Source organism: Pinus tabuliformis, chromosome 6 (assembly GCF_031772625.1).
Source record: "Pinus tabuliformis cultivar Carrire ecotype Pingquan chromosome 6, CPIR1, whole genome shotgun sequence".
NCBI lineage: Eukaryota > Viridiplantae > Streptophyta > Pinopsida > Pinales > Pinaceae > Pinus > Pinus tabuliformis.
The window spans coordinates 1,964,431,537-1,964,441,343 of record NC_142292.1 but is presented as its reverse complement, the minus strand read 5'-3'; the positions used below and the strand labels follow the sequence as shown (position 1 = coordinate 1,964,441,343).

Here is a 9,807-nt window from a genome sequence, read left to right as displayed (position 1 = left end):
AACAAACATTATTGCAAGTGTCTAGGAAAAACAGACTGACAAGGGAAGGGTGTAAAACCAACACAATTCGTTGAGAGAACTACTCTGGCCATGTGATTGACTGGCTCTATAACTGGGTAAATCTTGCCATTTAACTCTTTAACTGTCCTGCTCAATAGCATGGTCATGTCATTCTGTTTAAGATAAAAGCAGATCCAAAATACTGTCCAGACTCACAAATGTGGCCTAAATAACTTATTTCCTCTCACACTTCAAGCTTTTCTAAAATACTTCATGAATAGCTGATGAATTTATTTGTAGCCCACATATTGGAGTCACATTGTCCAAAAGATACAAACCACCATACAATATAATGAATTACCTGAACAAGTTATTACAAACTTCTACAGAAAAATACAATGAAGAATCCATTCAATACTCACAAGGGTGTATTATGGACTCCACATAGCCACTACCATATCTTCAAATAGTATTGGTTGTCAGTGGTAATATGATGACTACCACAATGCAACTACAAAAGCTCTTGCCAGTTTTGAGCAGACAGAATAAATATTGAGATGAAGAACAAAAGCTATTTAAGGATTCCAAATCTTAACACAACATGACTAACATGGTCCTATAGAGTGGAAATAACTATATTAAACACCTATGTGATTAAGACCTTGATTCCTGCTCTTTGGGTACTCAGAAGCCTAATATTTGAATGAACTGATGCATTACAATTATACTACATGGTTCCATAGCGACAGTCTCCTTCAGCTCCTCATTCTCTGATAAATTTTGGGGTATCATGCTCAAGAGGCAACCTTACTATTTCTTTTTGTTATTGCATTCAAGCATAAATCACTGACAATGAAATTCAGTAATTGAAATATGAATAGATCAGAATTCCATTCACTAGAAAAAAGCACTAGTCCTTGACCACTAAATGAACTTCTAAGTATTTAGAATTATTCATTGCTGTGAAAGCTATTAGTGTAAAAATATTGCATTCCAATTTGTGGCAATCTTTTACTTTGGAATGAGTACTCGTCAGCAAATTGACTACTACACTTAACATATATAAGCTTGTAACTTACATGTCTTACATTTTTCACAGTCTGCTTGAAAACACACCTGATTTCTTACATCTTATTAGATTTTCAAATGCAAAATGTGAGTTCATTTGAAGCAAATCTGAAAAGCATGCCACTCTTGTCAGGTTCATGACCAAAGAGCTCTCTATACTCTGTTCATACAGAATTCTTCTTTGAATCCACAAGACTTTGAGTGTTTCATCTGCATCTTGGGCATCCAATTACTCCATTTCATTCAAGTTGGCCAAAACAATTCTACTAGAACTTTATCTGCTTTCTAAGCTTGCTTGAATTCTGGGTGTGTGTTTTCTGAATCTTCCTATGTTCATGTCTACCTGTCAAAGGCAGCTTCCATCACCTATTGAAGTTAGGGGAAGTTGATCTTCCTATGCTTGAAAAAATCAGTTGCATAATGCAGAAGAGAAAAGGCATTTGTAATGCAATTCTAGGTGCTACAGTGATGGTTTCTGCCAGGGCATCATCCTCTAGCAGAATTCAAACGGTTTAATTTATAGCAAATCTCACGTGGATTACATTTTGTGAATGCTCATAGAATAGTTGTCTAAAGGATAGCATGCCCTGTGTTGCCTGCTTCCATACCCTATATAGTTGCCAACCATGTAACTGTCATGGATATCGGGGGGAAAAGGAGTATCAACTATAATTTTTGCAGAAAGAAGGCTTCTGGAAAATCCACTTCCGCATATTCTCCAAAACTAGTGACTGTAGATGTTACTGAAGCACAAGTGCTTTGTCCAGCAACCCATCAATTTCTTGCAAATGTATATGTATGTAATCAATTCTAGACGCTGCATAAGTCCAAAATCATGATCCATAAGCATAGATTATATATGAATTAGATCAAATAGCACGAAAAGAAAAAAAGAGCAAAAATCAAAGAATTGACAAAAAAGTGTAAAGAGAGAAGACAAATAGATAAAACAGAACATGAATCCCATTGTCCTTCTCCAAGAATTGGAGAGGCTGGAGATGGAGTTATTAGACACTACCTATCTCAATACACAAGCCAGGAGACTTGCAAAAGAATATAATCCCAAAACCTTTTATTGATACTAAGATTAAGGGGAGGAAATCCAATGACCATGAACATAATTGGCACAAAAGAATGCCAGCTATTTGTGATGCAAAATTTCCTCTAAGATGAGACTCCTTGCGGCTTGCCTAGTTCATTTTGTATATGGGCGCTCCCTCTGAACTAAAGGAAGGCTTTATGGAACAGGATCAACAGATAGAAATTGCAGATATTGGGGTTATCCAGAATATGTTGATCATGTTTTTGGAGGTGCCTTTTGTTGAGGAAATAGGACATGGATAGAAGGCCATTCTATGGGTATGTTGACATCATAACTATATTGGCGGGCTGTCCTTCTCAAAGATCCTTGGTGATACCACAAATCTATATGGAATGCGTGGCAGGTAATCAGGACAGTCTTTGGAGATAGAGTTATTAGGCACCTATCTTAATGTGCAGGCTAGTAAACTTGTATAAAAAGATGACCCCTAAACCTTTTATTGAAAGTAAACTTAAATAGAAAATGGTATTCGAATGATGACAAACATGAATGGCACACAACCGGCACAAAAGTTTCCCCTATCTGGTTGTAATGCAAGGTTTCCCTTTAAGATGTGGTTACTTTCATGGTTCATTCGGTCTATGTCACTCCCAACTAAAGCAACCTACGTCATAAAACAGGAACTGGAATTGCAGATTGACCATGCTTTTGTGACCCAAAAGTGCGCTAGCTATTTGTGATGAAAGGTTTCGTTTAGGATGAGATTCCTTGCCTGGTTCATTATCTATATGGCACTCCTAACTAAAGAAAAGCTCCACGAAACCGGACTAACAGATCAAAATTGCAGCTATGCCTATATGGCACTCCTAACTAAAGGAAAGCTCCATGAAACTGGACTAACATATCAAAATTGCAGCTATGCCTATTTCGAGGTGCAAGTTTGCTACGGAGGTCAAACTTGGATATAAGACCATTTTATGGGTATTTTTACATTATAACTTTATTGATAGGTTGTCCTTTTCAAGGATCCTTGGTACTGCTATAAATCTATTTGGAATGTATGGCAGGTAATCAGGGTAATTTTCAGTAGTGTAAGAGATGATCTGTGCCACAGTGGAGGAGAGTCCCATGCTTAATTCTAACATATTGCTTGATTGGTTGTAGGACCAATATTCTACTCACTCCAACTACCCCACTTTGTGTGCAACTCTATGAGTGCTTAAAGAACTTCTCACCTCCTCTGTACCAAAATGTTTCCAAAATGTTTGAAGATCTGTTCAGATAAAGGGTACCTATAATTGGTGGATTTTCAATTTCCAATTATATAGCCATTCAATTTTCATATCATCTGATTGCTTTAAGAAATTTTGTGTAAAGCTAATGTACAATCTAGATCTGGTGCACTTGCCCTGGCATACGACGATAGTGGGGAAACCTGCAGATGTTGATTCGATGTAATGATGGTTTTTGCATCCCTTTTAGTAATCTTCCTATAAGGTTTTAAAGATAATGAAAAAAAATTCCCCAATTCTGAGGATTGCGCAAGAATTTAAAAAATACACAACACCAAAATCTTGAAAATTGCTACTGAATAGCACCATGGCTTTTGTTTCTAGAGTTTGTTGACTGAAGTACAATACTTTACAAATGGGCCTGGAAGCAAACTATTATTATCAATTTGAACGGTTAAAATACTACACCTACACAAAGAAAAATACAAGAAAATTGGTTAATTCAACTAAAAGCATTGTAGTTATAACAATTGGATCAAGCTCCACTATGCTTACTCTTCTTTCTGGGCTCCAAGCTTGCCCTTCGGAGTCCCTCTCTTTGCATAGAAACGGATCAAACCTGTCCAGAGCTTGTAAACCCAGATGGTGCTCCCGAAAAGAGCCAGAATAACAGTAACCATCCATGAACTAGCCATCCAGTAAGGAATAACGACATCTGCCTTACCAGCTAAGTAGAAGGAGGCCAACTTCCATGCCAACCAAGGCCCAACAATGCACCTCACCACGGTAAAATACACAGTGAAAAATGGAGAAACAGAACTATAGATCATGTTGGCCAAGGCAGACTCCGTTTTAGCCATACGAGAAATAGTCCACACATTCTGTAATGGAGTCGTCGATTCCCCTGCAGCTATCAGAGAGATGGCCGAGAGCCCTCCATGGCCTGCATAGTACCTGCAAGTTACTAGGTAGAAGGAAGAGGTGATCAGATGGGTTGGCAAGCAAATAGTGGAGCAAGTCCACAACGAAATATGCAGTGCTGAAATCCATGATTTTGTTCTCTAAATCTGTGTTGGGTGCATCAAGCTTCCATGGATTACTGCGTATGTCGTGAGCAAAGAGAATGCAAACGATGGTTGCATGAACGAATGAGATGCCACAGCTCGCAGCCTCGAACCTGTTCTTGCCCTTCCGGTTTCGCTTGTTCTGGTGCCCTGGTGAGCTGCAGGGGAGTGCCGGGTCGAATGCAGCCCCCGGTTAATTCCCAAATTCGAATTGAGGTGTGAATGGCAGCCAGACAACGATGGAACGTATTAAATGGGGAGGGTGGTGGAGCTGGGTGGAGCTCCCAGAGGGCGGCGGAGCTGGGGAGGAATTGTCGGTGGCTGGAGCCGGAGGTTTTTCCGGGCAGCAACGGAAACCGGGCCATTCCTCCACCTGGGTAGACTACTCCTTCATCAAACCATTTGAAAGATTATATTGCTTGCGAAGTGTTGCAGGACAATGTTAATATCATGACTGTTGAATTTTGTTGTTATCCAGTGTGGCCTTGGCATCCCTCCATATCGTTTCAGCCCAAACAAAACAAAAAAATCATTTAACAATGCTCCTCATAAAAATACAATTTAAGCTGATTTAAACCGAATGAGCGGACACAATTATATATTAGTTTAACTAAATTTTATTATGAAATTGTTAATTGATTTTATTATTCAATTGTTTCGATTTAAACATGGTCACAAATTCCTTGTGCAAATGAAATTAAACTAACAAAACAAATGAGTCGTACCACGCATTATAACGTACAAAGTGCTTTGAAAATATAAACCACGTGTTTAGTGAAAATAGAAGTAGGAACCACACGTCTTAGTGAGCCAGGCGTGAACGTTGAATTGTCTAATTCTTAGGCAGTTGTCTATAACGCGACTTTTTGAAAACCTTTCCGACGGGTTTTTTCGGTCGAAATCCGGCAGGAATTTATTGGAATCGCAAGTTTGATAGCTAGTTTCTGCACAATGAAAGCGTCCCAGGGGTTTTCGAGGGTGCTGAATCCAAATATGCAGTTAAAAAACCATTTTAACTGCAAGAAATCAAGATTTAACCTCAATTTCTTCCGTCGGATTCCGTCACTGGAATCTCCAAAAAGTCGCATTATAGACAACTCCAATTCTTAGCACTTAGTCATTAATTGCTTGAACGTTATATAGCCACCTGTTCTGTTCATCAACACTCTTGTCAATTCACCTATCAATTCCTGAAGCCATAGTCAAACCAGCTTTCAAATTTGCCGGGAAATTTTTTCAAATTTACCCGGAATTTGGTAAGATTTTGATAAAATTCTATAGGACTTTTTTTTGGTCAATTCAGATATATTCAAGATTTTGGGTTCTGGTGTCAGGGTTATGTAAATTCAGATATATTCAATTTCAAGATTTTGGGTTCTGGTGTCAAGGTTTGATGGTGCTAAGAGTTTTTTGATGGTGTTGATTTTATTTCATGGTTTTGGTGTTAGGGTTTTGTAAATTCAGATATATTCAACTTCAAGATTTTGGGTTTTGATTTTATTTCCACGGTTCTGGTGTTAGGGTTTTGTAAATTCAGATATATTCAAGATTTTGGGTTTTGGTTTGGTGTGAGGGTTTTGTAAATTCAGATATATTCAACTTCAAGATTTTGGGTTCTGGTGTCAAAGTTCGATGGGGTCAAGAGTTTTTTTTGATAGTGTTAATTTTATTTCCATTATAAAAACAGGAACATTATGTTAGAGTTTTGTAAATTTAGATATATTCAACTTCAAGATTTGATTTTGGGTTCTTGTGTCAAAGTTCGATGGGGTCAAGAGTTTTTTGATAATGTTAATTTTATTTTCATTATAAAATAGGATTCGATGGGGTCAAGAGTTTTTTGATAATGTTAATTTTATTTCCATTATAAAAACATTCAAACATTCCGAATTTTTTGATAATGTTAATTTTATTTCCATTATAAAAACATTCAAACATTCCGAATTTTTTGATAGTGTTAATTTTATTTCCACCATAAAAACACGATTCAAACATTCCTACTCCATTTAGTGTTTAGTGTTCTACCAAGTAAGACATTTGTTGTGCAGCACGGTTCAGTGTTCTACTGAGTAAGACATTTGATGTGCAGCACGGTTCAGTGTTCTACCAAGCAAGACATTTGATGTGCAGCGACTTCACAGAGGTATGTTCCGTTAAATGTTTGATGCCCAGCTAGTTCATGGAGGTTTGATCTGCAGCGAGTTCATAGAGATATGTTCCATCAAATGTTTGATTTCCAACAAGTCCATGGAGGTATGAGTCCCATGGTGGTTCAAAGTCCTGGTGCAAACCGAAATACAAATTCAATCACAAAGCTAAGCTAGTCCCATGGTGGTTCAAAGTCCTTGTGAAAATTGAAATACAAATTCAATCACTAAGCTAAGCTAGTTTAAGATCAAGTTAGGATTGATTTGCAATAGTACGAAAGAAAGATGCAAGCAAAGTCCCTGGATCAATGACAGTACCTGCTTGCAATTGCTTGGAGTCTCTGAATGCTTCCAGTGCAATCATTTTTAGAAGCATGGAAACTCTGCTACAGGACGATTAAAGACACCCAAGTATGGATTAGTGCCACTCTCACCTATCAATATGGCTATTACTCCACTTTCCATTGTCTCATGGATTAGTTCCACTCTCACCTATCAATATAGCTACTACATTTTCCTTAGTCTCAACTAGAGGTAGTTGGTGAGAAGCACGAATGAGAGAATAAATTGTGTTTGGGACGTTGAATGCATTGGATACTCTGTGAAGAGGTTTGTAATCTACATCAAAGCCACTTCCCAAATTGGGGGAACTACCGGTCTAAAAATTTATGAATTAAATCAAGAACAAGCTGAATTATGTGCCCTCTTCTGGGAAAAAGTAGTAGGTATTGACCCAGAATAGGGCACGTAAACAGAGTAGCAAAAACCTCCTACCTTTTCCCAGAATAGGGCACGTAAAGGTAGAGACAACAACCTTCCTCATCGAAAGCATAACATGCTCCCACTTTCTTTCTTTGAAAAATGAGAAAATAGGGGCACATGGCAATGTGTTATTTCTCGGGAAAATGTGCCAGATTGATGTGACAAACATGACATAATTGCATTTCATGGGTTTTCTACATTGAGACTTGCATTTCATGGGTTTTACACATTGAAACTTGTTAAGTAGAAGGAAATGTGTGGGACTTGTTGGATCGATAATGCCTTTCGTGTGCCTATATTTTGAAAAACACATTTGAGATTCATCTTTTAATGGCTCAACGTTGTGCCAGCTCCGTGTGTGTAGAATAAATAGTTAGCGACGATAGATTGATGTTTGTAGGAACCTATTTGTTCTTGCAAATTGTTTCAGAACCTCCCCACCCGTTCAAAGCATGGCACTTGTCGACTAATCAATTGTGTGAGAATGCCACTTTGAGTGGAGGATACTCATTGGTTATTCATCCTTTGTATGGATGTTGTGTACAACCTCTTTGCTATAACCTTGTAAGTTATATATGTTCATGAGAGAACATGGAGGATGCCTTGGTATAATTAGCAACACAAGGTAAGGGGTTCGTTTGTCGTTGCATTGTTCAAGGGGATATTAGGTTATGTTGTTTATTCTCTCAATATAGTTTTTTTTACGTGAAATAAACACTTCAGGTAATAATGGGGAATAAAAAAAAAAGTTAAAAACGAGTTTGATGGACCATGTGGGCCCTCACATGAGGGCCATGTGCCTCACCACTCTGTCTCCATAACATAGTATGCCAGTCCTAAATTACGTTACTTAACATTGCATCATGCTAATATGCCTATATTGGGTACCGATGTTTGTCAAGGAATGTGACCATGGGCCTATCTTCGATTGCAATTTCTGGTATCTTGAATTCAAAGGGTTGGTTCTCCTACACATTAGTTCAGATGACAACATGTTATACTTGGTTGGAAAAATTTACTTCTCTTATGGATTGGATTAGGAACAATGTCAAAACCATACAAAATGTATCCAACCAATGGAACCTTCTTTCATTTTCAATTAATAAGGGCTTTAACTTTTTCTTTGTGCTGAGCTTTCACCATAAGGTTTTTTGGCCTTCATATCCAGTCTAAGGTTATGGATGAAGGAAACCTGGGAGCCACAAAATAGATTGGATGTACATTTAGTGTTCTAAGTGGTGACAATAGTTTAAGTGATTCACATTTTCATTAGTGTTGAAGATTAGTACTTAAACTTGTGCAGGAAGGATGTAAATACTATTTTGTGCCTTCCCAACCAGCTATCTATCAGATGGTCAGGGGAAGAGAGGGTAGGTGGGTCCTTCCCATCTTTGGTAACTTTTTTATGTATATAATGCTTACTTGTATAATTATAGTTAGACATTGAGCTTTCGTGCCTATCCGAGAAGTGATTTACTTGGTCCCATAAATAGAAGTTGAGGCTCATAATCAATAGCTTCAATGTCGATGCGTGAGGCATTTTTTAAGAATAACCTCCAACTTGAACTAGATTCAGATATGAATTATTTGGAACATAAGTAGGCAAAATTGTCATGAATGAGATCTTGTATGTATTATATTTGTAACACCCTCCTCCCACATCTACCCAAGCAACTAGTCAACCGGGGTAAACATGCGACGAGAGGCCACTATGATATGATTCGACATCCTAAGTCACATTAAGGAAGTGGAACTGATGGAAACACGCCATACATACATTCAGCATCAACTACAGGACCCTGAGGAACCAATCAAATACTTTGGACAACTTTCCCTTAGGTCCCACTGAACTTTTGTACAACTTAAGTCTGAGTCGCTCTGATGTTATAGGCATGACAATGACTAGAAAGCCAAAGTCGTTATCATAGGCTTGCCTGCCAGCGACCAAAGACTAAATTTGTCAGTGCTATGCCAACGACTGCAAGATTTGAGCCACTTTTTTAGGCCCAGAGCCCAGGTCACTACCCATAATTGAACCATCTCTTCAAATCAGTAAAATAACATGGAAATGACAGTACTAAAGCAAATACTTGTTCAAGACCTTGACTGGACCCCTACTAGCCATGAAAGACATTTCGTCAAACATATCACAAATATGTAATCTACAAGTGTAAATAACAATTCTAAGCAAAGGGGTCTCATACTTGGCTAAGAATCACTAAGAACCATTGATGCCTCAACACATCAACTGCCATTTCATCCATTAGGTCATAAATACATTGATCATTCGATTATAAGTAAAAACATGATGAAAACCATACATAGTTTTTGTCATAAAACACATACATAACCATCATAATAGTAGCAGAGATACACATGAAAGTACAACCATATAGACCACATATAATCCATCAAAATGCTCTTAGAAATACAAGGAGAAATAACCTTTCATTAATGATGCAAAATCCAAACTCAGGATGGGACTTCCATGT

At 37.8% G+C, this 9,807-nt stretch overlaps 1 pseudogene; it reads right to left on the bottom strand.

The window, feature by feature from the left end:
- Window positions 1–3,684: 3,684 nt before the first annotated feature.
- Window positions 3,685–4,599, bottom strand: LOC149267035 (TLC domain-containing protein At5g14285-like; annotated as a pseudogene).
- Between the last annotated feature and the right edge of the window lie 5,208 nt (window positions 4,600–9,807).